The sequence below is a fragment of the Papaver somniferum genome, unplaced genomic scaffold (genome assembly GCF_003573695.1).
Source record: "Papaver somniferum cultivar HN1 unplaced genomic scaffold, ASM357369v1 unplaced-scaffold_15, whole genome shotgun sequence".
Classification (NCBI taxonomy): Eukaryota; Viridiplantae; Streptophyta; class Magnoliopsida; order Ranunculales; family Papaveraceae; genus Papaver; species Papaver somniferum.
Genome location: NW_020624376.1, coordinates 4,865,540 through 4,874,001, shown reverse-complemented (window position 1 = coordinate 4,874,001; position 8,462 = coordinate 4,865,540).

The window sequence follows — 8,462 nt, the reverse complement described above, 5'->3', positions numbered from 1 at the left end:
TGTCATGAGGCTTTCTATTCACAAGAGTATTAAGGCTTGTCATATTTGTGCAACAATCCTGAAGAGGCAATAATACAAAAGAAAGAGATAAGACGAGGTCAATGGGTTTTCACATGAAAGTGCGAAGACGTCCTGCGATTTCGTCGCAAGACGGCAATGTCATGGGGATTTATTTTCGCAAGAATATTTAGGCCTGTCATATTGTCGCAACATTCCTGAAGAGTCCATAATACAAAAGAAAAAGTTAGGCAAGATCAATAGGTTTTTGCATGAAAGTGCAAGGACGTCCTGCGATTTTGTCGCAATGACAAAAGATGGCATAATAAGACCTTTAATTAGGAAGGCAAAATAAGACCATATGATAAAACAAATTAATTATAGATATTCGCAACAGATTATTTTTTGCAAGAAAGATAATGAGAGGCAAGTATGGGAATCAATGCACAAGAAGCATTATCTTTCTCATCAACAAAATATTAAAAGAAAAGTTGATTCCAAAGTTGGTAGAAAAATGTAATTCGCAAATGTGATAAAAATAACACAATTCAAGAAGACAAAGCTAGATAGAGAGCTCAAGATTCAATATTAATTTCAGTAGCAGGAGATGACAAAATTTCTTCGCCCATATTCTCGCAAGCCTCTCCTTCATTTCAGTTTTGATCTTCGCCATGATTAGCATCTTGATTATCGCCAGCAATTACTTCTTCAGGAGAAATTTCTTTCTCATTTTGTTTAACACCAGCAGACGCTTCTTTAGAAGGAATCTCCTCTTCATCTTCTATGAAATTATCCTCTGCACCGCTTTCGTAATCATAATCACTATCAGCAGGACGAGGAACTTCATCATCATCTACTTCTAAAAGATCAATTGATGTAGGAGGAAGAGAGTTGATTAATAAAATGTTATTTACAAGGACTTCATCCCGGAGATGAACTTGGCGAAGAAGTGCTCTCTGATGATTCCTATCTTGAATATCCTTAAAATAAGCAAGATAATCAAGTCTTCTTTCCGCTCGATCGCGAGAACCAGTAAGAGTAGAGACAATCAATGCATTTTATTTGCGAATTTTGGCATATTTAGCCTCCAAAACATAAATAGAAGAATGAAGATTCTTCTCAGACTCTGCGAAAGATAGAATACAAAATTTCATTAATATAAGGAGTTCAGAGAGATATGACAAAGAAAAGATAATTAAGGCAGTCAAACTATTATGACTACCTTCCTTTTGCGAAAAAAGGTGTTGAATCAAGGATAAATAACTATTCTCCCAACGGTCCATTGCGTCATCAAATTTATCTCCAACTAAACCTTTAAGTCGAGACTGAAGAGTTTTCTCTTTAGAAATAAGAAAGGCATTTTTCTTCGCAAGAGAAGAATAAGATTATTCTAATTTGGAATATTGTTCTTTAAGCTGATTCTTCTTTACACTTAAAGTTATTCTACCTTGAATGAGTGTATCTCTTTCAGCGATAGATGACTCTGTTACTTCTTTAAGTTCATTTCTCAAAGAGCGAAGAGATTGCTCTTGGTCAGCACATACTTTTTGGAGAATACTAAGTTGTTGCGAAGATATCGCCATCTTGTTTAAATAAGTTCGCTTCTCTTGAGATAAGGTTTTATTCTCATCTGATAAAGTTTCCATCCCTAAATTAGCTTTAGTTAAAGAATAAGAAAGACGAGATACTTCATTACTTAATAGATCTTGTCTTTGAACTAATTGGGTATTTTCATTGGTAAGATTATTTATCTGATCAAGAGAATATGAATAGAGGTTATCTAATTGGTTATATTGATCCATAAAAATTTCTTTATTAACACGGGCTTCTTCAATAACAGATTGAAATTGATATCTCTCCATTATTCGTTTCTGATTTAAGTCTTAACATGTGAAAGAGGAATTTCAAGGATAATTAAATATGGGAAGGATAAAACCATTAAATAGGCAAATTGAAGACATGGGTAAGAAAATCATACCTCTCAATTCATCATTCTTCTTGCGAAGATTGTCACGATCCAACAAAACATTCTGAAGCTTTTGATTTTCGAGACGAAGAGCATTACACTCTTTTTCTAAAGTTTTCTGCGAAGCAGCTCTGTCAGAACCCAAATGTTTCCTCAGAATTTCGCAAACATTAGACTTGATAGGATCAGCAGAAGACTTCTTGCCATCATCCAGAATTTCAGATAAAACTTTGAAAGCAATATGTATCCCTTCCACAGTCTCTTTCGAAAGAGGAAGAGACTTGGGTAGAGAACTGATAGAGATAGAAGGTTGAGAAACATTCTCAATGGGAAGAGAAGAGGTTTCGTTCGCAGAAGGATCCACAAGGGGAATTTCAATCATAGAAAGGTCATCTGAAGAATGAAGTCAGAGGCAGTATTTTCGCGAACTGGAGATAAAGGTTTATCTTGCGAAGACGTCGCAGGAGATTTGGAAGAAATGAGTAGGTGGAAAGGAACAAGAGTTGGAACAGTTTTAAGGTGGCGAGATTTCTTGAGAGGTTTATGAAGATCTTTATCACCCTGCGAATTACAATCCAGATAAGAAACAGAGGAAACAATATTGTTATTAGAAAAAGATAGTGTTTCTTACTACCTTCTCATTCGCAGATTTTCTTTTATGTGCGAAAACCTTATGCTGTGATTTGGGAATGGGTTCTGAACTGTAAATTTAGTGTTGGAGCCGCTTTTGCTGAAATAACAAGAGTATGGGAATCACATAAACAACATCAAATAAAGCAATAAACAAGATCAATTTCAAATATATCAATTCAGCAAAACTCATAAAGAAGAAAAGAGAAGACTAACCTTGATGAATCCATGAAAAATAATAGCAGGGAGATTGTCTCGAAGAAAATTACGAACTATGAAGATATAGTATGAAGATGAAGAATAACTTAAGAAGGTTGAAGAAGAAAGAAGAAAAGTTGCAATAATGGAATTTGCAGGAGAACGATGAAGTTGCATAGAAAATAAAAAGAAGAAAAAAGAGAGTGAGAAGAAATATATATATATATATAGGGAATTTCTCCTCGAGAAAATCAACACGATTAATACGGAAAGATATAAGCGGTTAAAAGGAAACGGTTACAAAAGACGTGTCGAGAAATAAATGGAAGAAAGAATACGTGTGATAAATGCAGAATATAAAGAAGAGAACAGCTGCGGCATTTCTCACATCATTCTCTACTTTGCAAAGAAGATATGAGAAGAGGCAAGATGTAGGATCAGAATCTCGAAACAATAATGTCTCAGTGAAATTATCAATGGTACAGCACAATAGCGTCGGAGAACAATTTCAGGAAGAATATAACAAACGACGTCGGCTAGGATCATGAGAAAGATGTGATAGTTCTGCGAAAATTATAGAGCTTGCGAAATTAACATTTGTAAGGTTGCGAGAATGTCGCAAGCCATATCCGAAAATAAAGGACAGATTAGCTGTCATCCACTATGTATTTACCTATAAATAGTCATTCAAGTTGTAAAGATGAGAGGGACATCTTTTTTGAGTAAGAAACAAGTAAATAGGAGAGAGAAAGTTTAGAGCACAGATCATTCTTTAGTTCTTTATCTTTTCTTGTAAGAACATCCGAAGATTACTCAATAAAATTAAGAATATAAACCTAAAATGAGTTGATTAATGATGAAATCATATGAAGAGTGTAGTGTAGGATTTCCTGCAACTACATTTTCTTTTCTAATTTTTCATAGATCCCATTCATTCATTTGATATTATTTGATATTAGAAAAAAGGGAGGGAAAAGTGGTCCCCCATTTTGTGTTAAGAAAGAAAAAGAAGAGAGACAAGTGGTCCCTCAATGGATAGATTAGTAAACTCATAACATTTGACTTTCCATTTATGGAAAACACACTATTTTTTCACATATCCAAAATAAGGAAACCCAACCTATTTTCAGAAATGCAGGGAGTACGAAAATATCAATCGATTACAAAACTCTAACTCAACTTACCTTTTTTATCTTCTTCCGGAGCTCTATCAACTTCCAAAATCATCACCTTCTTCCTCGATTCGTCAAATTATCAAGGTTTCCATAAATCACTAACGCGAATAAAGCTCAATTCTTTGGAATTATCAACATAGAGGAGAAGAGGAAGAATAGAAAAGAAGAAGGAGAGAGAAGAGAAGAATGATTTTCTTTTCAAATCGGTTTTGACATAAAACCAAAATATTATTACTAGGTGTTGATGGTGGTTTTTAGTTTAGGGTTAAAATCGTAAAACCTTAGTCAAACAGTGACGTCACACTTGAGTAATAATGTCGCCACTAGCACATTTATTTAACCATTCAACATGTCTGCGTAAAATTACCGGGGTACCCTTTTTATATGCCATGCTCCACGGCAGAGCCCTTGGTACTGACTGACATCATTTCTGCACATGCCAGCCGCGCATGATAGCCAAACGTGCCAATCACGCATGCCACATATTTTAAACTAGGGTTTCAACACGCTAAACCCTAATAGTCGCATCTCTGCGCCAATGGCATGCCAACCATGCCAGCTGCACTACCGTGCCAATGACATGCCATGCCAGCCGCGTCTCCGCGCCAAAGGCATGCCAACCATGCCAGCCGCACCACCGTGCCAATGGAACGCCATGCCATCCACATATTTGAGCCAAAGGCATGCCAACCATGCTAGCGCACCACCGTTCCAATGGAATGCCATGCCAGCCACGTCTCCGCGCCAAAGGCATGCCAACCATGCCAACCGGACCACCGTGCCAATGGCATGCCATGTCATGCCATGTCAGCCACGTCTCCGCACCAAAGACATGCCAACCATGCCAGCCGGACCACCGTGCCAATGATATGCGATGCCAGCCACATCTCCGCTCCAAAGGCATGCCAACCATGCCAGCCGCACCACAGTGCCAATGGCATACCATGCCAGCCACATCTTCTCGCCAAAGGCATGTCAACCATGCCAGTCGCACCACCGTGCCAATTGCATGCCATGTCAGCCACATCTCCGCGCCAAAGGCATGCCAACCATGCCAGCCGCACCACCGTGCCAATGACATGCCATTCCAGCCACATCCGCGCCAAAGGCATACCAACCATGCCATACGCACCACCGTGCCAATGGCATGCCATTCCAGCCACGTCTCCGCGCCAAAGGCATGACAACCATGCCAGCCGCACCACCGTGCCAATGGCATGCCATGCCAGCCACATCTCCGCGCCAAAGGCATGCCAACCATGCCAGCCGCGCCACCGTGCCAATGGCATGCCATGCAAGCCACATCTCCGCGCTAAAGGCAGGCCAACCATGCCAACCGCACCACCGTGCCAATGGCATGCCATGCCAGCCACGTCTTCGCGCCAAAGGCATGCCAACCATGCCAGCCGCACCACCGTGCCAATGGCATGCCATGCCAGCCACGTCTTGGCGCCAAAGGCATGCCAACCATGCCAGCCGCACCACCTTGCCAATGGCATGCCATGCCAGCCACGTCTCCGCGCCAAAGGCATGCCAACCATTCCAGCCACACCACCGTGCCAATGGCATGCCATGCCAGCCACATCTCCGCGCCAAGGGAAGGCTAACCATGCCAGTCGCACCACCGTGCCAATGGCATGCCATGCCATCCACATCTTCACGCCAAAGGCAGGCCAACCATGCCAACCGTACCACCGTGCCAATGACATACCATGTCAGCCACGTCTTTGCGCCAAAGGCATGCCAACCATGCCATCCGCTCCACCGTGCCAATGGCATGCCATGCCAGCCATGTATTCGCGCCAAAGGCATGCAATCCATGCCAGCCGCACCACCGTGCCAATGGCATGCCATGCCTGCCACATCTCCGCGCCAAAGGCATGCCTACCATGCCAGCCGCACCACCGCGCCAAAGGCATGCCAACCATGCCAGCCGCACCACCGTGTTAAATGGCATGCCATGCAAACCACATCTTCGCGCCAAAGGCATGCCAAGCATGTCAGCCGCACCACTGTGCCAATGACATGCCATGCCAGCCACATCTCCGCGCCAAAGGAATGCTAACCATGCCAGCCGCACCATAGTGCCAATGGCATGCCATTTCAGCCACACCTCCGCACCAAAGCCTTGCCGGCCATGCCTGCATGTCGCTGGCTGCCAAACGAAGGGTTGCAACAATCAACGGCCACCCTTCCTTCAGAGATGCAAATTTCAGCCGTCCAAGTTCGCCACCAAACACGTGACAACTTTTGGCCCAATGCCAAGCCCTGATTTTGGCCGCGCCTAAACTATGCCAAACCCTAATTTTGGCCGCGCCTAAAACTATGCCAAAATCCTAGCTTGGACGCGCCTAAACACGCCAAAGCCATGCCGGCCACGCCTCTATGCCGCTGGCTGCCAAACAAAGGGTTGCAACAATTAACGGCCACCCTTCCTTCTGAGATGCAAATCTCAGCCGTCCAAGTTCGCCACCAAACGCGTGGCAACTTTTGGCCCAATGCCAAGCTCTAATTTTGGCCGCGCCTAAACTATGCCAAAACCCTAATTTTGGCTGCGCCTAAAACTATGCCAAAATCCTAGCTTGGCCGCGCCTAAACCATGCCAAAGCCACGCTGGCCATGCCTCCATGCCACTGGCTACCAAATGGAGGGTTGCAACAATCAACAGCTACCCTTCCTTCTGAGATGCAAATCTCAGCCGTACAAACTTGCCACCAAACGACTTGTGGCAATCTCTTGGGTATGGTGCAAACTCTTGGTCACGGTGCCAAAACCCTAATTTGTCCACGGTTCCAAATCCCTAATTTGGCCACGCCAAATCCATGCCGGCCATGCCTCCATGCCGCTGGTTGCCAAATGTAAGGTTGCAACAATCAACGACTATCCTTCCTTTTGAGATGCAAATCTCAGCCGTACAAGCTCGCCGCTAAACCAAACGACTTGTGGCAACCTTTGGCTACGCTGCCAACTCTTTGGCCACGACGTACACTTAGCTATGTTGATTCTATGGTCACGGTGCCAAATACTAATTAGACACGCCAAAAGCATGCACAAGCCATGCCAGCACCGTGGTCGCGCCAATGGCTACCAACGGAAGGTAACCACAATCAACGGCTAACCTCCTTCTCAAGATGCAAAATCTCGACCGTCGAAGGTCACCACCGAGTCGGCAAGCACACCAATCTCAACTTGCCAAACAATAGCAACATGCTACACAAAACACACGAGACATCAAAACATGTCACAAACTGGGGGATACTCATCAGGGTATTGGTCTGGCGGTTTACATCGTGCGGCGTACACTACGCCCATTACAAGAAAGTGTCATAAGAGTGAGGAGATTAGTAAATACAAGAAGTAATGGTGAAACGTTTCCTTCATTATGGAAACATCAATTCCAGGCGTTACCTGTTACCGCTTTCTTCCATTTACTCAACCGTTTCCATTTATTACGAGACCAAGGTACGTTTTGTTGCGACTTGTATAAATAGGTCTCACCTATTTCCACCAAAGAAAAAAGATTTTGGTCAGGAGAATACAACACTCAGAAATCACCTGTTAGCTTTCCCATCTGTTAGCTTTCCACTTTCTGATACAAGTCGTCAAACAACTACTCTTCCTGAATCAACTATTCTGGTCTCAACACTCTCTTCGCTTTGTGACCGAAGCAAGTATAAAACGACCATTTATTGGTTTAGGACGTATTTGTACAGATTGATCTCTCGAATCAATGTACTCCCTTGCAGTTTTTTAGGGTTTAGACTCGTTTCTCACCCACGCACTCGAAATGACCAAAATCAGCAGAAACTGCTTTCACCCTCAAACAATTGGAGACCACAGTGGGAGATTAATCCATCGGTCACAATATCATTTCTCGATTTCCGATTCCATCTTTTCAACCCATATATCGAGATGATGGAAGAAGAGTAGCCGCCGCCTCGGTTATCAGACGACTCTGGAACGAATGGGGACTTAGGAATGATTGGGGACTTTTCACAGTTACAGCGCCGCCGCCACAAAAACTCAGATTTACATCCGGGAGATCCATTTTGTTGGGAGACTCTAAAAATAAAGTAAGTCTCGTCAGACGAGTTGCATGTTCTACTACCTAGAATTTTCACATAGATAGTAGAAACCGACATCCATGCTATCCCCATGTTTCATCCCATACTTTTTACGGACAACACAACATTCACAACTCCATGACTCTCCTGAGGTATTTATGCCACATATAGTCATAACCAAAAACGACATTATTCAAAAAAAAAAAAAACAAATCATTCCAAAAGAATAATCCAAAACCCTCATAGGAGATGATTAACTATCAATTCAAATCGAACCATGAACCAGGCGCTCTGTTCGCCTTCCAAAAAAAAAGCCTAAATAAAGAAGTTCAGAAGACGGGAGTACATTCAAGGAAAACCATCTAGTAATGGATTTCTCTTCTTGGAGAAAGCCCCATTCGTGCTTTCGAGAGCCGCCCGTTTCATCTTCAG